This window comes from Pseudophryne corroboree, unplaced genomic scaffold, assembly GCF_028390025.1.
Source record: "Pseudophryne corroboree isolate aPseCor3 unplaced genomic scaffold, aPseCor3.hap2 scaffold_578, whole genome shotgun sequence".
Taxonomy (NCBI): domain Eukaryota; kingdom Metazoa; phylum Chordata; class Amphibia; order Anura; family Myobatrachidae; genus Pseudophryne; species Pseudophryne corroboree.
In genome coordinates, this window is record NW_026970177.1 from 165,325 (window position 1) to 185,385 (window position 20,061).

Consider the following 20,061-nt stretch of genomic DNA (forward strand, 5'->3'; position numbering starts at 1 on the left):
GAGTTCGTCGGGAATTCGGTTCTCGGAGAACCGAACCCGCTCCTCTATATATACTATATTACTATGTTACTGTAGTATACAGAACACCACAATGCAATGAGCAGTGATAGTGAGCACTGATGAGGATACTAGAACTGACACTGAGCAGCAAGATGCAGCACTGGACTATTAGTAATGTACTGTAGTATGCTGAGCACCACAATGCAGCACAAGACAATGAGCAGTGATACTGAGCACTGATGAGGATACTACTGAGAACTGACACTGAGCAGGAGAGACACACTACTAGTATTACTGAGCAGCAATAAGTAACCACTGATACTGAGCACTGATATTGAGATTTCCACTGAGAGAACATAGCCACGTCCTCTCCGCTCTCTCTTCAATGCACGAGTAAAAATGGCAGCAACGCGCAGCTCTTTATATGGAATCCGAATCTCACGAGAATCTGACAGCGGGATGATGACATTTTCCCTTGTTCAGGTTTTCCGAGTCAGGCAGGAACAACCGAGCCTGCCTCGGACCAATGTAAACCACGTGGAGTTCGTGGGGAATTCGGTTCTCGGAGAACCGAACCCGCTCCTCTCTACCTTATACCCATCAATTGTTTTTATTTTCAATCTAAGCCCCTGCAGTTTTCTGTAAGCATCTGCTTCGCTATGATGATCAACAAGTCACAAGGGCAAACACTCAGGGCTTGAGGCGTAGATCTTAGGACCAGCTGCTACAAGCATGGCAGAGGTGTCACTATCACTGGTGACACCCAGAGAGGTGGCGAGGGAGATTGTAATGCAGTGCGCGCAGATAAACAGCGCAATGGTAAAAAGGAGGCATGGTTTCATAGGTAGGGGCGTGGCCTGGTGGCCTGAATCTACATTTTGTTGCTCCGGGTGTCCCGGGGGTTGGGGGCTGCACCCGGGGACTAGTGTGTGAGCGGTGCTGGCTCCTGCACAGTGACAGGGCATGGCCACCCAGCATGACGCCTCCCTTCTTGACCATGCTGTAATTGCAGTCGCACTGCAGTTCAGCGTGATCATAAAAAATGGTGTAGGCTCCTGCTGGTGCAGACTGTAGAGAAAAGCTGCTGTGACCACGCCCCCTGTGTCTCCTCCGTTGCAGACCCCATTTTGAAGCCTTGCCCCCGGACTAAGAGAAAAGAATGCCCTTGCGCACTATCCTGACTTCTCCTCCCGTCTGCTTAATTTGTGCCTTCCAACGCACAATGCGAACAACAGGTGGTGCTGCAGGGCCCACACCCTTTTACTTGCCTTACAGAACAGCTCTGGAGCTGTTACAGTGCCCAGCTGCTGCAAGAAATCAGCTTGAATGCATCAGGGGATGGGGCATGGCCAACATGAGCCCCACACCAAAGGAGGGTGGGGGTGTTTAATGCGAACTAGGGGTCATCCAAGCACTGCAAAAGGCCGCCATGCCCTGCATGCCCCTTTTCTCTTTTCATATGCAGATGAGGGTTCCAGTCAACTTTGGCCCACTGCTTGGATAACATCACCGTATGCAAATCCGTCTGCTGCAGACCTTCCCCCAGGAGTGCTTGTACTAGTTGTTGCATATGGGCCCTCATTCCGAGTCGTTCGCTCTGTAAATTTCATCGCATCGCAGTGAAATTCTGCTTAGCACGCATGCGCAATATTCGCACTGCGACTGCGCCAAGTAATTTTACAATGAAGAAAGTATTTTTACTCACGGCTTTTTCTTCGCTCCGGCGATCGTAATGTGATTGACAGGAAATGGGTGTTACTGGGCGGAAACAGGCCGTTTTATGGGCGTGTGGGAAAAAACGCTACAGTTTCCGGAAAAAACGCAGGAGTGGCCGGAGAAACGGGGGAGTGTCTGGGCGAACTCTGGGAGTGTTTGTGACGTCAAACCAGGAACGACAAGCACTGAACTGATCGCAGATGCCGAGTAAGACTGAAGCTACTCTGAAACTGCTAAGTAGTTTGTAATCGCAATATTGCGAATACATCGGTCGCAATTTTAAGAAGCTAAGATTCACTCCCAGCAGGCGGCGGCTTAGCGTGTGTAACTCTGCTAAAATCGCCTTGCGAGCGATCAACTCGGAATGAGGGCCATGGTTTGATATTTGATGGTGCTTCAGTATTAGGCAGCCTTCCGCCCTCCCATGTTCATCTGAAAAGATGTGGTCTCCCTGCAGTTGTTGTCCCCAGATGAGAGTTCCCTTGTGCTGCCTCAGTTGAATCTCCTTTACTTGACAGAGATGTGCCTGAGCAGCGGCCCTCACCAGCCCTATCCCAAATCAAACTTATTTTGCATAGGAGATACCATGGTCATGAAGATTGTTCTCCCAGGGTGAGGTTCATTCATTGCATTCTGGGTATGCTGACCCCTGTGATTTTCCCAAATGTGGGAAACTCGACTGCATTATTTGTGGTAGTGGGGGACTGTGTTTGTGCTTTCCTCTGGTCAGCTCTGGTAAAAGTCAGATTTCTTTGTCTCAGATCTTCCTCTAGCCTAGTTCTTCTTTCGAGAGTTCCCTGGTGCTGCTTCAGTTGGATCTCCTTCACTTCACAGGGGGGAACCCGAGCAGCGACCCTCCCCAGCTCTAGCCCAACTCCTACTTACCTGCCAGGTGAGATACTATGATCATGAAGGTGCTTCTCCCAGGGCAAGGCTCAACCATTGCACTCTGGGTGTGCTGCTCCTGCGATTTCCCCAAATGTGGGAAACTTGACTGCATAATTTGTGTTTCCCCTCGTCGGCTCTCGTATAATTCAGATCTCTTTGTCTCAGGTCTCTCTCCAGCCTAGTTTGCTGTCTGTTTCCACTTCTCTTTTCTTGAGCCGCTCCCTTCTATGCCCTTGCGCACTATCCTGACTTCTCCCGTCTGCTTACTTCGTGCCTTCCAACGCACAATGCGAACTACAGGTAGTGCTGCAGGGCCCACACCCTTTTACTTGTCTTACAGAGTAGCTCTGGAGCAGTTACAGTGCCCAGCTGCTGCAAGAAATCAGCTTGAATGCTTCAGGGGCTGGGGCATAGCCAACATGAGCCCCACACCGAAGGAGGGAGGAGGTGTGTAATGCAAACTTGGGGTCATCCAAGCGCTGCAAAAGGCCGCCATGCCCTGCACGCCCCTTTTCTCTTTTCATATGCAGACGAGGGTTGAAGCCAACTTTGACCCACTGCTTGGATGACATCACCATATGCAAATCCATCTGCTGCAGGCCTTCCCCCAGGAATGCTTGCACTAGTTGTTGCATTTGGTTTGTTGTTTGGGGGTGCTTCAGTATTAGGCAGCCTTCTGCCCTCACATGTTCATCTGAAAATATGTGTTCTCCCTGCAGTTGTTGTCCCCAGATGAGAGTTCCCTTGCGCTGCCTCAGTTGAATCTCCTTTACTTGACAGAGATGTGCCTGAGCAGCGGCCCTCCCCAGCCCTATCCCAAATCATACTTATTTTGCATAGGCGATACCATGGTCATGAAGATTGTTCTCCCAGGGTGAGGTTCATTCATTGCATTCTGGGTATGCTGACCCCTGTGATTTCCCCAAATGTGGGAAACTCGACTGCATTATTTGTGGTAGTGGGGGACTGTGTTTGTGCTTTCCTCTGGCCAGCTCTGGAAAAAGTCAGATTTCTTTGTCTCAGATCTTCCTCTAGCCTTGTTCTTCTTTCGAGAGTTCCCTTGTGCTGCCTCAGTTGGATCTCTTTCACTTGACAGGGGGGTGCCCGAACAGCGACCCTCCCCAGCTCTAGCCCAACTCCTACTTACCTGCCAGGTGAGATACTATGATCATGAAGGTGCTTCTCCCAGGGCAAGGCTCACCCATTGCACTCTGGGTGTGCTGCCCCTGCGATTTCCCCAAATGTGGGAAACTTGACTGCATAATTTGTGTTTCCCTTGGTCGGCTCTCGTATAATTCAGATCTCTTTGTCTCAGGTCTCTCTCCAGCCTAGTTTGCTGTCTGTTTCCACTTCTCTTTTCTTCAGCCGCTCCCTTCTATACCCTTGTGCACTATCCTGACTTCTCCTCCCGTCTGCTTACTTTGTGCCTTCCAATGCACAATGCAAACTACAGGTAGTGCTGCAGGGCCCACACCCTTTTACTTGCCTTACAGAGCAGCTCTGGAGCTGTTACAGTGCCCAGCTGCTGCAAGAAATCAGCTTGAATGCTTCAGGGGATGGGGCATGGCCAACATGAGCCCCACACCAAAGGAGGGTGGAGGTGTTTAATGCGAACTAGGGGTCATCCAAGCACCGCAAAAGGCAGCCATGCCCTGCACGCCCCTTTTCTCTTTTCATATGCAGATGAGGGTTGAAGCCAACTTTGACCCACTGCTTGGATGACATCACCGTATGCAAATCCGTCTTCTGCAGAACTTCCCCCAGGAATGCTTGCACTAGTTGTTGCATTTGGTTTGTTGTTTGGGGGTGCTTCAGTATTAGGCAGCCTTCTGCCCTCCCATGTTCATCTGAAAATATGTGTTCTCCCTGCAGTTGTTGTCCCCAGATGAGAGTTCCCTTGTGCTGCCTCAGTTAAATCTCCTTTACTTGACAGAGATGTGCATGAGCAGCGGACCTCCCCAGCCCTATTCCAAATCATACTTATTTTGCATAGGAGATACCATGGTCATGAAGATTTTTCTCCCAGGGTGAGGTTCATTCATTGCATTTTGGGTATGCTGACCCCTGTGATTTCCCCAAATGTGGGAAACTCAACTGCATTATTTGTGGTAGTGGGGGACTGTGTTTGTGCTTTCCTCTGGTCAGCTCTGGTAAAAGTCAGATTTCTTTGTCTCAGATTTTCCTCTAGCCTTGTTCTTCTTTCGAGAGTTCCCTTGTGCTGCCTTAGTTGGATCTCCTTCACTTTACAGGGGGGTACCCGAGCAGCGACCCTCCCCAGCTCTAGCCCAACTCCTACTTACCTGCCAGGTGAGATACTATGATCATGAAGGTGCTTCTCCCAGGGCAAGGCTAACCCATTGCACTCTGGGTGTGCTGCTCCTGCGATTTCCCCAAATGTGGGAAACTTGACTGTATAATTTGTGTTTTCCCTGGTCGGCTCTCGTATAATTCAGATCTCTTTGTCTCAGGTCTCTCTCCAGCCTAGTTTGCTGTCTGTTTCCACTTCTCTTTTCTTGAGCCGCTCCCTTCTATGCCCTTGCGCACTATCCTGACTTCTCCTCCTGTCTGCTTACTTTGTGCCTTCCAACGCACAATGCGAACTACAGGTAGTGCTGCAGGGCCCACACCCTTTTACTTGCCTTACAGAGCAGCTCTGGAGCTGTTACAGTGCCCAGCTGCTGCAAGAAATCAGCTTGAATGCTTCAGGGGCTGGGGCATAGCCAACATGAGCCCCACACCAAAGGAGGGTGGAGGTGTTTAATGCAAACTAGGGGTCAGCCAAGCGCCGCAAAAGGCCACCATGCCCTGCACGCCCCTTTTCTCTTTTCATATGCAGACGAGGGTTGAAGCCAACTTTGACCCACTGCTTGGATGACATCACCATATGCAAATCCATCTGCGGCAGGCCTTCCCCCAGGAATGCTTGCACTAGTTGTTGCATTTGGTTTGTTGTTTGGGGGTGCTTCAGTATTAGGCAGTCTTCTGCCCTCCCATGTTCATCTGAAAATATATGTTCTCCCTGCAGTTGTTGTCCCAAGATGAGAGTTCCCTTGTGCTGCCTCAGTTGAATCTCCTTTACTTGACAGAGATGTGCATGAGCAGCGGCCCTCCCCAGCCCTATTCCAAATCATACTTATTTTGCATAGGAGATACCATGGTCATGAAGATTTTTCTCCCAGGGTGAGGTTCATTCATTGCATTTTGGGTATGCTGACCCCTGTGATTTCCCCAAATGTGGGAAACTTGACTGCATTATTTGTGGTAGTGGGAGACTGTGTTTGTGCTTTCCTCTGGTCAGCTCTGGTAAAAGTCAGATTTCTTTGTCTCAGATCTTCCTCTAGCCTTGTTCTTCTTTCGAGAGTTCCCTGGTGCTGCCTCAGTTGGATCTCCTTCACTTCACAGGGGGGAACCCGAGCAGCGACCCTCCCCAGCTCTAGCCCAACTCCTACTTACCTGCCAGGTGAGATACTATGATCATGAAGGTGCTTCTCCCAGGGCAAGGCTCAACCATTGCACTCTGGGTGTGCTGCTCCTGCGATTTCCCCAAATGTGGGAAACTTGACTGCATAATTTGTGTTTCCCCTCGTCGGCTCTCGTATAATTCAGATCTCTTTGTCTCAGGTCTCTCTCCAGCCTAGTTTGCTGTCTGTTTCCACTTCTCTTTTCTTGAGCCGCTCCCTTCTATGCCCTTGCGCACTATCCTGACTTCTCCCGTCTGCTTACTTCGTGCCTTCCAACGCACAATGCGAACTACAGGTAGTGCTGCAGGGCCCACACCCTTTTACTTGCCTTACAGAGTAGCTCTGGAGCAGTTACAGTGCCCAGCTGCTGCAAGAAATCAGCTTGAATGCTTCAGGGGCTGGGGCATAGCCAACATGAGCCCCACACCGAAGAAGGGTGGAGGTGTGTAATGCGAACTAGGGGTCATCCAAGCGCTGCAAAAGGCCGCCATGCCCTGCACGCCCCTTTTCTCTTTTCATATGCAGACGAGGGTTGAAGCCAACTTTGACCCACTGCTTGGATGACATCACCATATGCAAATCCATCTGCTGCAGGCCTTCCCCCAGGAATGCTTGCACTAGTTGTTGCATTTGGTTTGTTGTTTGGGGGTGCTTCAGTATTAGGCAGCCTTCTGCCCTCACATGTTCATCTGAAAATATGTGTTTTCCCTGCAGTTGTTGTCCCCAGATGAGAGTTCCCTTGTGCTGCCTCAGTTGAATCTCCTTTACTTGACAGAGATGTGCCTGAGCAGCGGCCCTCCCCAGCCCTATCCCAAATCATACTTATTTTGCATAGGCGATACCATGGTCATGAAGATTGTTCTCCCAAGGTGAGGTTCATTCATTGCATTCTGGGTATGCTGACCCCTGTGATTTCCCCAAATGTGGGAAACTCGACTGCATTATTTGTGGTAGTGGGGGACTGTGTTTGTGCTTTCCTCTGGTCAGCTCTGGAAAAAGTCAGATTTCTTTGTCTCAGATCTTCCTCTAGCCTTGTTCTTCTTTCGAGAGTTCCCTTGTGCTGCCTCAGTTGGATCTCTTTCACTTGACAGGGGGGTGCCCGAACAGCGACCCTCCCCAGCTCTAGCCCAACTCCTACTTACCTGCCAGGTGAGATACTATGATCATGAAGGTGCTTCTCCCAGGGCAAGGCTCACCCATTGCACTCTGGGTGTGCTGCCCCTGCGATTTCCCCAAATGTGGGAAACTTGACTGCATAATTTGTGTTTCCCCTGGTCGGCTCTCGTATAATTCAGATCTCTTTGTCTCAGGTCTCTCTCCAGCCTAGTTTGCTGTCTGTTTCCACTTCTCTTTTCTTGAGCCGCTCCCTTCTATGCCCTTGCGCACTATCCTGACTTCTCCTCCTGTCTGCTTACTTTGTGCCTTCCAACGCACAATGCGATCTACAGGTAGTGCTGCAGGGCCCAGACCCTTTTACTTGCCTTACAGAGCAGCTCTGGAGCTGTTACAGTGCCCAGCTGCTGCAAGAAATCAGCTTGAATGCTTCAGGGGCTGGGGCATAGCCAACATGAGCCCCACACCAAAGGAGGGAGGAGGTGTTTAATGCAAACTAGGGGTCAGCCAAGCGCCGCAAAAGGCCACCATGCCCTGCACGCCCCTTTTCTCTTTTCATATGCAGACGAGGGTTGAAGCCAACTTTGACCCACTGCTTGGATGACATCACCATATGCAAATCCATCTGCGGCAGGCCTTCCCCCAGGAATGCTTGCACTAGTTGTTGCATTTGGTTTGTTGTTTGGGGGTGCTTCAGTATTAGGCAGCCTTCTGCCCTCCCATGTTCATCTGAAAATATATGTTCTCCCTGCAGTTGTTGTCCCAAGATGAGAGTTCCCTTGTGCTGCCTCAGTTGAATCTCCTTTACTTGACAGAGATGTGCATGAGCAGCGGCCCTCCCCAGCCCTATTCCAAATCATACTTATTTTGCATAGGAGATACCATGGTCATGAAGATTTTTCTCCCAGGGTGAGGTTCATTCATTGCATTTTGGGTATGCTGACCCCTGTGATTTCCCCAAATGTGGGAAACTTGACTGCATTATTTGTGGTAGTGGGAGACTGTGTTTGTGCTTTCCTCTGGTCAGCTCTGGTAAAAGTCAGATTTCTTTGTATCAGATTTTCCTTTAGCCTTGTTCTTCTTTCGAGAGTTCCCTTGTGCTGCCTCAGTTGGATCTCCTTCACTTTACAGGGGGGTACCCGAGCAGCGACCCTCCCCAGCTCTAGCCCAACTCCTACTTACCTGCCAGGTGAGATACTATGATCATGAAGGTGCTTCTCCCAGGGCAAGGCTCACCCATTGTACTCTGGGTGTGCTGCTCCTGCGATTTCCCCAAATGTGGGAAACTTGACTGCATAATTTGTGTTTCCCCTGGTCGGCTCTCGTATAATTCAGATCTCTTTGTCTCAGGTCTCTCTCCAGCCTAGTTTGCAGTCTGTTTCCACTTCTCTTTTCTTCAGCCGCTCCCTTCTATACCCTTGTGCACTATCCTGACTTCTCCTCCCGTCTGCTTACTTTGTGCCTTCCAATGCACAATGCAAACTACAGGTAGTGCTGCAGGGCCCACACCCTTTTACTTGCCTTACAGAGCAGCTCTGGAGCTGTTGCAGTGCCAAGCTGCTGCAAGAAATCAGCTTGAATGCTTCAGGGGCTGGGGCATAGCCAACATGAGCCCCACACCGAAGGAGGGTGGAGGTGTTTAATGCAAACTAGGGGTCAGACAAGCGCAGCAAAAGGCCACCATGCCCTGCACGCCCCTTTTCTGTTTTCATATGCAGACGAGGGTTGAAGCCAACTTTGACCCACTGCTTGGATGACATCACCATATGCAAATCCATCTGCGGCAGGCCTTCCCCCAGGAATGCTTGCACTAGTTGTTGCATTTGGTTTGTTGTTTGGGGGTGCTTCAGTATTAGGCAGCCTTCTGCCCTCCCATGTTCATCTGAAAATATGTGTTCTCCCTGCAGTTGTTGTCCCTAGATGAGAGTTCCCTTGTGCTGCCTCAGTTGAATCTCCTTAACTTGACAGAGATGTGCCTGAGCAGCGGCCCTCCCCAGCTCTATCCCAAATCATACTTATTTTGCATAGGAGATATCATGGTCATGAAGATTATTCTCCCAGGGTGAGGTTCATTCATTGCATTCTGGGTATGCTGACCCCTGTGATTTCCCCAAATGTGGGAAACTCGACTGCTTTATTTGTGGTAGTGGGGGACTGTGTTTGTGTTTTCCTCTGGTCAGCTCTGGTAAAAGTCAGATTTCTTTGTTTCAGAGCCTTGTTCTTCTTTTGAGAGTTCCCTTGTGCTGCCTCAGTTGGATCTCCTTCACTTGACAGGGGGGTGCCCGAGCAGAGACCCTCCCCAGCTCTAGCCCAACTCCTACTTACCTGCCAGGTGAGATACTATGATCATGAAGGTGCTTCTCCCAGGGCAAGGCTCACCCATTGCACTCTGGGTGTGCTGCCCCTGCGATTTCCCCAAATGTGGGAAACTTGACTGCATAATTTGTGTTTCCCCTGGTCGGCTCTCGTATAATTCAGATCTCTTTGTCTCAGGTCTCTCTCCAGCCTAGTTTGCTGTCTGTTTCCGCTTCTCTTTTCTTCAGCCCCTCCCTTCTATACCCTTGTGCACTATCCTGACTTCTCCTCCCGTCTGCTTACTTTGTGCCTTCCAATGCACAATGCAAACTACAGGTAGTGCTGCAGGGCCCACACCCTTTTACTTGCCTTACAGAGCAGCTCTGGAGCTGTTACAGTGCCCAGCTGCTGCAAGAAATCTGCTTGAATGCTTCAGGGGATGGGGCATGGCCAACATGAGCCCCACACCAAAGGAGGGTGGAGGTGTTTAATGCGAACTAGGGGTCATCCAAGCACCGCAAAAGGCCGCCATGCCCTGCACGCCCCTTTTCTCTTTTCATATGCAGATGAGGGTTGAAGCCAACTTTGACCCACTGCTTGGATGACATCACCGTATGCAAATCCGTCTTCTGCAGAACTTCCCCCAGGAATGCTTGCACTAGTTGTTGCATTTGGTTTGTTGTTTGGGGGTGCTTCAGTATTAGGCAGCCTTCTGCCCTCCCATGTTCATCTGAAAATATGTGTTCTCCCTGCAGTTGTTGTCCCCAGATGGGAGTTCCCTTGTGCTGCCTCAGTTGAATCTCCTTTACTTGACAGAGATGTGCATGAGCAGCGGCCCTCCCCAGCCCTATTCCAAATCATACTTATTTTGCATAGGAGATACCATGGTCATGAAGATTGTTCTCCCAGGGTGAGGTTCATTCATCTGGGGACAACAACTGCAGGGAGAACACATATTTTCAGATGAACATGGGAGGGCAGAAGGCTGCCTAATACTGAAGCACCCCCAAACAACAAACCAAATGCAACAACTAGTGCAAGCATTCCTGGGGGAAGGCCTGCCGCAGATGGATTTGCATATGGTGATGTCATCCAAGCAGTGGGTCAAAGTTGGTTCAAACACCTTTGCAAAGTTCTATAAGTTTGATACCCTGGCTGAGGAGGACCTCCTGTTTGCTCAATCGGTGCTGCAGAGTCATCCGCACTCTCCTGCCCGTTTGGGAGCTTTGGTATAATCCCCATGGTCCTTACGGAGTCCCCAGCATCCTCTAGGACGTAAGAGAAAATAAGATTTTAAACCTACCGGTAAATCTTTTTCTCGTAGTCCGTAGAGGATGCTGGGTGCCCGTCCCAAGTGCGGTCTACTTCTGCAAGACTTGTATATAGTTATTGCTTACATAAGGGTTATATGTTAGTTTTCATCGGTCTTGGACTGATGCTATGTAGTTTTCATACTGTTAACTGGGTAGTATATCACAAGTTATACGGTGTGATTGGTGTGGCTGGTATGAATCTTGACCTTGGATTAACAAAAATCCTTTCCTCGTACTGTCCGTCTCCTCTGGGCACAGTTTCTCTAACTGAGGTATGGAGGAGGGGCATAGAGGGAGGAGCCAGTGCACACCCAGATCTAAAGTCTTTCTTAAAGTGCCCATGTCTGCTGCGGAGCCCGTCTATCCCCCATGGTCCTTACGGAGTCCCCATCATCCTCTACGGACTACGAGAAAAAAAAAATTACCGGTAGGTTTAAAATGTTATTTTTTTCTCTGCAACCCACTGCTAAATTGTGCTTCCTAGCTGTTTTTTATAAAATCACTTAATTAAATCTAACTCTGATTACGTCAGAGAAGGCCAGGTACCCTACACCATAAGAGGGGGTTTGAAATTTTGACTTGTCTACTTAAAGATCACCAAAATCTGATGACAAGGTCAATTACATCCCTGGGTGGGATTGAACCATCAACCTTTTGGTTAATAGCCCATGTAAGTGCAAGAAATCCTGAAGCACTCACTCATCATGGGAAAGTACCAATGTGTATCTTACAAAAATTCTCCAGATTATTGACTTTTTAAAGTTTTTCTAGGAAACGTTCTAGATGAATGATTATTAGCCTTTGTCAGTATTGACTTTCGCAAGGTGTCTCTGTGGCGCAATCGGTTAGCGTGTTTGGCTATTAACCAAAAGGTTGGTGGTTCAATCCCACCCAGGGATGTAATTGACCTTGTAATCAGATTTTGGTGATCTTTAAGTAGACAAGTCAAAATTTCAAAAAAAACCCTTATGGTGTAGGGTACCTGGCCTTCTCTGATGTAATCAGAGTTAGATTTGATTAAGTGATTTTATAAAAAAACAGCTAGGAAGCACAATTTAGCAGTGGGTTGCAGAGAAAAAAAAATATGCTGGCAGAAAAGTCCAATTGAGTGATTAAACAGCTCTTCATTTTCTGATTTTATGTTTATGCTAACAAATTTGCTCTCTGAAAAGTGTCCACAAAGCCAAGTCTCTGATTAACACCTTTGTAGGAATGGTTTTTCACCTATTACTGAAATAAACTTGCTTCATTGGAAAGGCATCAAAGATGCATCCTCATTTCAATGTCTACTGAAATAATACAGGTTGACACCAGGAAACGTCACTGCATCCTTGCTGCTTCCTCATGGGGAAGTCTGTTTAATGTGAAAACAAGGTGATATCTAATCAGCACACAGGTAAGGAATTAAGAAAATCTTTCTTTATGGGTGAAGATGTTTCTCACAAATTGTTGTCCCAATGCATCATTGAAATTCAAGATGGAAGATGATTTTCATATATCACTTGTACATTTTGCATTGCTCTTCTGGTGACAATGTAGTTTGTTTTTGTCAATTACCATTTCAGTAATAGGGTAAAGAAAATTAAGTGGATTTTTTAAAGAAAACAATGCTGTCAATATACTATTAAAACAAATTAAAATGATAAAAGTTATTGTACTTTAAGTAAAAATAAAAGAGCCAAAATATCAATCCCAGTTTTTGATTACTTTAATTATAAAAAAAAAAATGCACATAGCAGAGGATAGTTTCGATCAATCAACCTCTGGGTTATGGGCCCAGCATGCTTCCATTGCACTACTCTGCTGCTCATGGAAGTGTAAGAGATCCTGAAGACTAAATTGATTAAAGGCCTAAAAGTACTGGACTATAAGGAAAGACTTACTAGGCTGAATATTTATACACTAGAAAAGAGGTGCCTAAGAGGAGATATTATTAATATCTTCAAATATGTAAAGATACATAACAAAGAGTTATCAGAGGAATTATTTATTAAAAGAACACGTGGTCACTCGCTGCGACTGGAGGAAAGTTCAGAACGCAATGGAGGAAAGGTTTCTTCACTGTTAGGGCAATCAGGATGTGGAATTCCCTGCCAGGGAAGGTGGTAATGGCGGACTCTGTAATTGGATTTAAAAAAGGAATGGATACATTTCTGAATGAAAAAGCTATCCAAGGTTATAATACTTAAAATATCAACATGGTTAATCCGGGGGTAACATGAGTTATAGTAGCTAACTAGTCATAAAACATTATTCAGCAAGTATGTAGAATCATCACAACTTAAAACAGGTTGAACACGATGGGCAATTTGCCTCTATTCAACCTCAAAAACTATGTTACTATATTACTATGTTATTGTAGTATACAGAACACCACAATGCAATGAGCAGTGATAGTGAGCACTGATGAGGATACTAGAACTGACACTGAGCAGCAAGATGCAGCACTGGACTATTAGTAATGTACTGTAGTATGCTGAGCACCACAATGCAGCACAAGACAATGAGCAGTGATACTGAGCACTGATGAGGATACTACTGAGAACTGACACTGAGCAGGAGAGACACACTACTAGTATTACTGAGCAGCAATAAGTAACCACTGATACTGAGCACTGATATTGAGATTTCCACTGAGAGAACATAGCCACGTCCTCTCCGCTCTCTCTTCAATGCACGAGTAAAAATGGCAGCAACGCGCAGCTCTTTATATGGAATCCGAATCTCGCGAGAATCCGACAGCGGGATGATGACATTTTCCCTTGTTCAGGTTTTCCGAGTCAGGCGGGAACAACCGAGCCTGCCTCGGACCAGTGTAAACCACGTGGAGTTCGTGGGGAACTCGGTTCTCGGAGAACCGAACCCGCTCCTCTCTACCTTATACCCATCAATTTTTTTATTTTCAATCTAAGCCCCTGCAGTTTTCTGTAAGCATCTGCTTCGCTATGATGATCAACAAGTCACAAGGGCAAACACTCAGGGTTTGAGGCGTAGAACTTAGGACCAGCTGCTACAAGCATGGCAGAGGTGTCACTATCACTGGTGACACCCAGAGAGGTGGCGAGGGAGATTGTAATGCAGTGCGCGCAGATAAGCAGCGCAATGGTAAAAAGGAGGCATGGTTTCATAGGTAGGGGCATGGCCTGGTGGCCTGAATCTACATTTTGTTGCTCCGGGTGTCCCGGGGGTTGGGGGCTGCACCCGGGGACTAGTGTGTGAGCGGTGCTGGCTCCTGCACAGTGACAGGGCATGGCCACCCAGCATGACGCCTCCCTTCTTGACCATGCTGTAATTGCAGTCGCACTGCAGTTCAGCGTGATCATAAAAAATGGTGTAGGCTCCTGCTGGTGCAGACTGTATGTGCGCGCAGGAAGCCGCCACCATTTTTGTGATCACAGCGGCTGAATGTGATGTCATACAGCCGCTGTGACCACGCCCCCTGTGTCTCCTCCGTTGCAGACCCCATTTTGAAGCCTTGCCCCCGCACCGCTCCATCCCTGACTTGGAAATGGAGTGTTGCTGACCCACCTCTCCCCCCCTTCCCCGCCCCGATTGACAGGCAGAGGCGATCACATTCTCTGCGGGGTGCCGCAGAAAATGCAGGCACATGCGTATGCTCTTAGCAATTTTTGCAGTTGGATCGCTTATTGTGATTGCAATCCAACCTGAATCAGGCCCTATTACCTATCACAATGCGCTGCGGGCAGTACAAAATTGGGTTAATATAGGAGAAAAAACCCCAGACCTGTGCTCCTTAACTGTACCTGGTGGCTAGTGGAGCGGCTGCCCAGTAATCAGTGTCCACCGCAGTGCGCACACGGCCCACCCCCTACGGCCTCGCTCCCCTTCATCAGCGGCCTCGTGATCCGGAAGGGTGGTGTGTGTGTGACTGACCTTAGGATGAAACCGGAGCCTCCGCTGCAGTGACCCAGCAACCAGGGCACGGGAGTATACAGCGCCGCTGGGAGTGATGAAGCTGCAGTAAAGATGTCTATTAGACCTAGCCTGCTGCAGCCCTTGTAGATTCTCATAAAACAAGTTCTTCTTTTCTTGTCAAAATTAATAGCTAAGAATAGGCTGCCTGAGGCAGGCCCCTGTTAATTGGCCTGCTACTGAAGGCACCAACTACAAACTGAGCTCCCTGTTCATGGAAGCGGGGTTATAGAGGAGAATGCACTGAGCTTCTTGGGAACAGTCAAAAGCTTTGAGCCGGTTGGTGCCTCAGATCAAGATCCTACTCTACACCCCAATGTGAATCCTTGTGGAGTCCAGTGTACCCCACAGAAGAAATTAATGTGTCACACCCATTGGCAGCAACCTTAGAATAGCTGCTGACGGGCACAATTGAGAAAGGAAGGGGGGGGACATTTGAATCCAGCACATAGATGCAATTCAAATATGTAATTTGTACCTTCCTATTTTAAAATATAATGGATGAACCTCACCCTGTGAGAACAATCTTCATGATCAAGAGATCTAATATGTAAAATAAGTATGAGTTGGGATAGGGCTGGGGAGGGTGGCAGCTCGGGCAGCCCCTCCCCCGTCAAGTTAAGGAGATTCAACTGAGGAAGCACAAGGGAACTCTCGTCTGGGGACAACAACTGCAGGGAGACCACATCTTTTCAGATGAACATGGGAGGGCGGAAGGCTGCCTAATACTGAAGCACCATCAAATATCAAACCATATCCAACAACTAGTACAAGCATTCCTGGGGGAAGGTCTGCAGCAGACGGATTTGCATACGGTGATGTCATCCAAGCAGTGGGCCAAAGTTGGCTGGAACCCTCATCTGCATATAAAAAGAGAAAAGGGGCATGCAGGGCATGGCGGCCTTTTGCAGTGCTTGGATGACCCCTAGTTCGCATTAAACACCCCCACCCTCCTTTGGTGTGGGGCTCATGTTGGCCATGCCCCATCCCCTGAAGCATTCATGCTGATTTCTTGCAGCAGCTGGGCACTGTAACAGCTCCAGAGCTGCTCTGTAAGGCAAGTAAAAGGGTGTGGGCCCTGCAGCACCACCTGTAGTTCGCATTGTGCGTTGGAAGGCACAAAGTAAGCAGACGGGAGGAGAAGTCAGGATAGTACACAAGGGCATCCTTTTCTCTTAGTCCGTAGAGGATGCTGGGGTCACATTAAGAACCATGGGGTATAGACGGGATCCGCAAGAGACATGGGCACTTTAAGACTTTCAAAGGGTGTGAACTGGCTCCTCCCTCTATGCCCCTCCTCCAGACTCCAGTTATAGGAACTGTGCCCAGGGAGACGGACATTTCGAGGAAAGGATTTATTGTTAAACTAAGGTGAGCATCTTACCAGCTCACACCTTAAGCATGCCGCAGAACGTGGCATTCAACAGAACACAAGCCAACGGCATGAACAATTGCAGCAAAAAGCTGACCAGAACCGTAACACAACATGTGTATAACCACAAGTAATAACTGCAGACACAGTATGGACTGGGACGGGTGCCCAGCATCCTCTACGTACTAAGAGAAAAGGATTTACCGGTAGGTATTAAAATCCTATTTTCTCATACGACCTAGAGGATGCTGGGGTCACATTAAGAACCATGGGGTTATACCAAAGCTCTTGAACGGGTGGGAGAGTGCGTACGACTCTGCAGCACCGAATGACCCAACTTGAGGTTATCATCAGCCAAGGTATCAAACTTGTAAAACTTAGCAAAAGTGTTTACTAAATAGCTGCTCGGCAAAGTTGCAATGCCGAGACTCCCCGACCAGCTGCCCAGGATGAACCCACCTTTCTAGTAGAATGGGTCTTCACCTAATTCAGTAACGGCAATCCTGCCGTGGAATGAGCATGCTGAATCTTACCACAGATCCAGCGCATAATGGTCTGCATGGAAGCAGGACACCCAATCATGTTGGGAGCATACAGGACAAACAGAGCCTCTGTTTTCCTAATCTGAACCGTTCTGGTGACATAAATTTTCAAAGTTCTGACCACAGCCAGAGACTTTGACTCAACGAAGGTGTCAGTGGCCAAAGGCACCATGTGGAAAGATGAACCACCTTCGGCAGAAATTGTTGACGTGTCCTCAATTCTGCTCTATCTTCTTGTGATACTGCATGGTTTGTACTGTTTTCCATGTGCTCCCAGATCTTTCAAGCAAGTAGCATGGTCAAGAAAGTTCTGTTTGAAAAGAAACAAACATTTACTGTCATTGTTATGCAAATAAACTTACATTAAAGCTAACAAGAAAGCACACTCGTTCTGTCTTTAAACTGATAAAAGAAACCCCAATAATATGGGGCATGCAAAAATTGAGATAAAACTCAGTTTTGCTCCTCTCCACGGAAATCTTTAATAAAAGGCGAAATATTTGTTAGTTCTGAAGAGAAACCAGAGCATGACCAAGATTCCACCTGTCGCCTGAGTGCCATGCCAGCAGTTCTCATTCAGCTCAAAGTGAGCACCCAATTTGAATGAAAGAAAGCAGATTTCTCACCAGGCTTCCCCTTGCTATAAACATGGTTTGTACTCTTTTCCATGTGCTCCCAGATCTTTCAAGCAATTAGTATAGTCAAGAAAGTTCTGTTTGAAAAGAAACAAACATTTACTGTCATTTCTACGCAAATGAGCTTACATTAAAGCACACTCGTTCTATCTTTAAACTGATAAAAGAAACCCCAATAAGACGGGGCATGCAAAAATTGAGATAAAACTCAGTTTTGCTCCTCTCCACGGAAATCTTTAGTAAAAGGCGAAAGATTTGTTCGTTCTGAAGAGAAACCAGAGCATGACCAAGATTCAACCTGTCGCCTGAATGCCATGCCAGCAGTCCTCATTCAGCTCAAAGTGAGCACCCAATTTGAAAGAAAGAAAGCAGATTTCTCACCAGGCTTCCCCTTGCTATAAGCATGGTTTGTACTCTTTTCCATGTGCTCCTAGATCTTTCAAGCAATTAGTATGGTCAAGAAAGTTCTGCTTGAAAAGAAACAGACATTTATTGTCATTGTTATGCAAATAAACTTACATTAAAGCTAACAAGAAAGCACACTCGTTCTGTCTTTAATCCGATAACAGAAACCCCAATAATATGGGGCATGCAAAAATTGAGATAAAACTCAGTTTTGCTCCTCTCCACGGAAATCTTTAATAAAAGGCGAAAGATTTGTTCGTTCTGAAGAGAAACCAGAGCATGACCAAGATTCCACCTGTCGCCTGAGTGCCGTGCCAGCAGTCCTCATTCAGATCAAAGTGAGCGCCCAATTTGAAAGAAAGCAGATTTCTCACCTGTCTTCTCCTTGCTATAAGCATGGTTTGTACTGTATTCCATGTGCTCCCAGATCTTTCAAGCAAGTAGCATGGTCAAGAAAGTTCTGTTTGAAAAGAAACAAACATTTACTGTCATTTCTATGCAAATGAGCTTACATTAAAGCACACTCATTCTATCTTTAAACCGATAAAAGAAACCCCAAAAAGATGGGGCATGCAAAAATTGAGATAAAACTCGGTTTTGCTCCTCTCCACGGAAATCTTTAGTAAAAGGCGAAAGATTTGTTCGTTCTGAAGAGAAACCAGAGCATGACCAAGATTTTTATCTGAAAATATGTGTTCTCCCTGCAGTTGTTGTCCCCAGATGAGAGTTCCCTTGTGCTGCCTCAGTTGAATCTCCTTTACTTGACAGGGGGATGCTCGAGCAGCGACCCTCCCCATCTCTAGCCCAACTCCTACTTACCTGCCAGGTGAGATACTATGATCATGAAGGTGCTTCTCCCAGGGCAAGGCTCACCCATTGCACTCTGGGTGTGCTGCTTCTGCGATTTCCCCAAATGTGGGAAACTTGACTGCATAATTTGTGTTTCCCCTGGTCGGCTCTCGTATAATTCAGATCTCTTTGTCTCAGGTCTCTCTCCAGCCTAGTTTGCTGTCTGTTTCTACTTCTCTTTTCTTGAGCCGCTCCCTTCTATGCCCTTGCGCACTATCCTGACTTCTCCCGTCTGCTTACTTCGTGCCTTCCAACGCACAATGCAAACTACAGGTAGTGCTGCAGGACCCACACCCTTTTACTTGCCTTACAGAGCGTCTCTGGAGCAGTTACAGTGCCCAGCTGCTGCAAGAAATCAGCTTGAATGCTTCAGGGGCTGGGGAATAGCCAACATGAGCCCCACACCGAAGGAGGGTGGAGGTGTGTAATGCGAACTAGGGGTCATCCAAGCGCCGCAAAAGGCCGCCATGCCCTGCACGCCCCTTGTCTCTTTTCATATGCAGACGAGGGTTGAAGCCAACTTTGACCCACTGTTTGGATGACATCACCATATGCAAATCCATCTGCTGCAGGCCTTCCCCCAGGAATGCTTGCACTAGTTGTTGCATTTGGTTTGTTGTTTGGGGGTGCTTCAGTATTAGGCAGCCTTCTGCCCTCCCATGTTCATCTGAAAATATGTGTTCTCCCTGCAGTTGTTGTCCCCAGATGAGAGTTCCCTTGTGCTGCCTCAGTTGAATCTCCTTTACTTGACAGAGATGTGCCTGAGCAGCGGCCCTCCCCAGCCCTATCCCAAATCATACTTATTTTGCATAGGAGATACCATGGTCATGAAGATTTTTCTCCCAGGGTGAGGTTCATTCATTGCATTTTGGGTATGCTGACCCCTGTGATTTCCCCAAATGTGGGAAACTTGACTGCATTATTTGTGGTAGTGGGAGACTGTGTTTGTGCTTTCCTCTGGTCAGCTCTGGTAAAAGTCAGATTTCTTTGTCTCAGATCTTCCTCTAGCCTTGTTCTTCTTTCGAGAGTTCCCTGGTGCTGCCTCAGTTGGATCTCCTTCACTTCACAGGGGGGAACCCGAGCAGCGACCCTCCCCAGCTCTAGCCCAACTCCTACTTACCTGCCAGGTGAGATACTATGATCATGAAGGTGCTTCTCCCAGGGCAAGGCTCAACCATTGCACTCTGGGTGTGCTGCTCCTGCGATTTCCCCAAATGTGGGAAACTTGACTGCATAATTTGTGTTTCCCCTCGTCGGCTCTCGTATAATTCAGATCTCTTTGTCTCAGGTCTCTCTCCAGCCTAGTTTGCTGTCTGTTTCCACTTCTCTTTTCTTGAGCCGCTCCCTTCTATGCCCTTGCGCACTATCCTGACTTCTCCCGTCTGCTTACTTCGTGCCTTCCAACGCACAATGCGAACTACAGGTAGTGCTGCAGGGCCCACACCCTTTTACTTGCCTTACAGAGTAGCTCTGGAGCAGTTACAGTGCCCAGCTGCTGCAAGAAATCAGCTTGAATGCTTCAGGGGCTGGGGCATAGCC

At 47.8% G+C, this 20,061-nt stretch overlaps 19 non-coding genes and 3 pseudogenes across 19 annotated transcripts; 18 read left to right on the forward strand and 4 right to left on the reverse strand.

Annotated features, from left to right (window-relative positions):
- The first annotated feature begins 2,277 nt into the window (after positions 1 to 2,277).
- On the forward strand, positions 2,278 to 2,441 carry LOC135034116 (U1 spliceosomal RNA). Its single transcript, XR_010229395.1, has one exon. It is a non-coding gene; the product is annotated as a U1 spliceosomal RNA (small nuclear RNA).
- A 152-nt stretch (positions 2,442 to 2,593) lies between these two features.
- LOC135034055 (U1 spliceosomal RNA) lies at positions 2,594 to 2,729 on the forward strand (annotated as a pseudogene).
- A 698-nt stretch (positions 2,730 to 3,427) lies between these two features.
- LOC135034137 (U1 spliceosomal RNA) lies at positions 3,428 to 3,591 on the forward strand. Its single transcript, XR_010229415.1, has one exon. It is a non-coding gene; the product is annotated as a U1 spliceosomal RNA (small nuclear RNA).
- Positions 3,592 to 3,743: 152 nt separating this feature from the next.
- On the forward strand, positions 3,744 to 3,906 carry LOC135034026 (U1 spliceosomal RNA). Its single transcript, XR_010229333.1, has one exon. It is a non-coding gene; the product is annotated as a U1 spliceosomal RNA (small nuclear RNA).
- A 674-nt stretch (positions 3,907 to 4,580) lies between these two features.
- LOC135034080 (U1 spliceosomal RNA) lies at positions 4,581 to 4,744 on the forward strand. The gene has a single exon (XR_010229365.1). It is a non-coding gene; the product is annotated as a U1 spliceosomal RNA (small nuclear RNA).
- A 152-nt stretch (positions 4,745 to 4,896) lies between these two features.
- Positions 4,897 to 5,059, forward strand: LOC135034046 (U1 spliceosomal RNA). The gene has a single exon (XR_010229347.1). It is a non-coding gene; the product is annotated as a U1 spliceosomal RNA (small nuclear RNA).
- Positions 5,060 to 5,733: 674 nt separating this feature from the next.
- LOC135033980 (U1 spliceosomal RNA) lies at positions 5,734 to 5,897 on the forward strand. Its single transcript, XR_010229287.1, has one exon. It is a non-coding gene; the product is annotated as a U1 spliceosomal RNA (small nuclear RNA).
- Positions 5,898 to 6,049: 152 nt separating this feature from the next.
- Positions 6,050 to 6,185, forward strand: LOC135034057 (U1 spliceosomal RNA; annotated as a pseudogene).
- A 698-nt stretch (positions 6,186 to 6,883) lies between these two features.
- Positions 6,884 to 7,047, forward strand: LOC135033964 (U1 spliceosomal RNA). Its single transcript, XR_010229272.1, has one exon. It is a non-coding gene; the product is annotated as a U1 spliceosomal RNA (small nuclear RNA).
- Positions 7,048 to 7,199: 152 nt separating this feature from the next.
- Positions 7,200 to 7,362, forward strand: LOC135034008 (U1 spliceosomal RNA). Its single transcript, XR_010229315.1, has one exon. It is a non-coding gene; the product is annotated as a U1 spliceosomal RNA (small nuclear RNA).
- A 674-nt stretch (positions 7,363 to 8,036) lies between these two features.
- On the forward strand, positions 8,037 to 8,200 carry LOC135033981 (U1 spliceosomal RNA). The gene has a single exon (XR_010229288.1). It is a non-coding gene; the product is annotated as a U1 spliceosomal RNA (small nuclear RNA).
- A 152-nt stretch (positions 8,201 to 8,352) lies between these two features.
- LOC135034038 (U1 spliceosomal RNA) lies at positions 8,353 to 8,515 on the forward strand. Its single transcript, XR_010229339.1, has one exon. It is a non-coding gene; the product is annotated as a U1 spliceosomal RNA (small nuclear RNA).
- Positions 8,516 to 9,189: 674 nt separating this feature from the next.
- On the forward strand, positions 9,190 to 9,353 carry LOC135033954 (U1 spliceosomal RNA). Its single transcript, XR_010229263.1, has one exon. It is a non-coding gene; the product is annotated as a U1 spliceosomal RNA (small nuclear RNA).
- A 142-nt stretch (positions 9,354 to 9,495) lies between these two features.
- Positions 9,496 to 9,658, forward strand: LOC135034009 (U1 spliceosomal RNA). The gene has a single exon (XR_010229316.1). It is a non-coding gene; the product is annotated as a U1 spliceosomal RNA (small nuclear RNA).
- Positions 9,659 to 11,612: 1,954 nt separating this feature from the next.
- TRNAN-AUU (transfer RNA asparagine (anticodon AUU)) lies at positions 11,613 to 11,686 on the forward strand. The gene has a single exon. It is a non-coding gene; the product is annotated as a tRNA-Asn (tRNA).
- A 5,360-nt stretch (positions 11,687 to 17,046) lies between these two features.
- LOC135034104 (U5 spliceosomal RNA) lies at positions 17,047 to 17,162 on the reverse strand. The gene has a single exon (XR_010229383.1). It is a non-coding gene; the product is annotated as a U5 spliceosomal RNA (small nuclear RNA).
- Positions 17,163 to 17,436: 274 nt separating this feature from the next.
- Positions 17,437 to 17,552, reverse strand: LOC135034098 (U5 spliceosomal RNA). The gene has a single exon (XR_010229377.1). It is a non-coding gene; the product is annotated as a U5 spliceosomal RNA (small nuclear RNA).
- Positions 17,553 to 17,838: 286 nt separating this feature from the next.
- Positions 17,839 to 17,954, reverse strand: LOC135034101 (U5 spliceosomal RNA). Its single transcript, XR_010229380.1, has one exon. It is a non-coding gene; the product is annotated as a U5 spliceosomal RNA (small nuclear RNA).
- A 270-nt stretch (positions 17,955 to 18,224) lies between these two features.
- LOC135034097 (U5 spliceosomal RNA) lies at positions 18,225 to 18,340 on the reverse strand. Its single transcript, XR_010229376.1, has one exon. It is a non-coding gene; the product is annotated as a U5 spliceosomal RNA (small nuclear RNA).
- Positions 18,341 to 18,484: 144 nt separating this feature from the next.
- Positions 18,485 to 18,647, forward strand: LOC135034040 (U1 spliceosomal RNA). Its single transcript, XR_010229341.1, has one exon. It is a non-coding gene; the product is annotated as a U1 spliceosomal RNA (small nuclear RNA).
- A 671-nt stretch (positions 18,648 to 19,318) lies between these two features.
- Positions 19,319 to 19,482, forward strand: LOC135033982 (U1 spliceosomal RNA). The gene has a single exon (XR_010229289.1). It is a non-coding gene; the product is annotated as a U1 spliceosomal RNA (small nuclear RNA).
- Positions 19,483 to 19,634: 152 nt separating this feature from the next.
- On the forward strand, positions 19,635 to 19,770 carry LOC135034058 (U1 spliceosomal RNA; annotated as a pseudogene).
- The last annotated feature ends 291 nt before the right edge of the window (positions 19,771 to 20,061 follow it).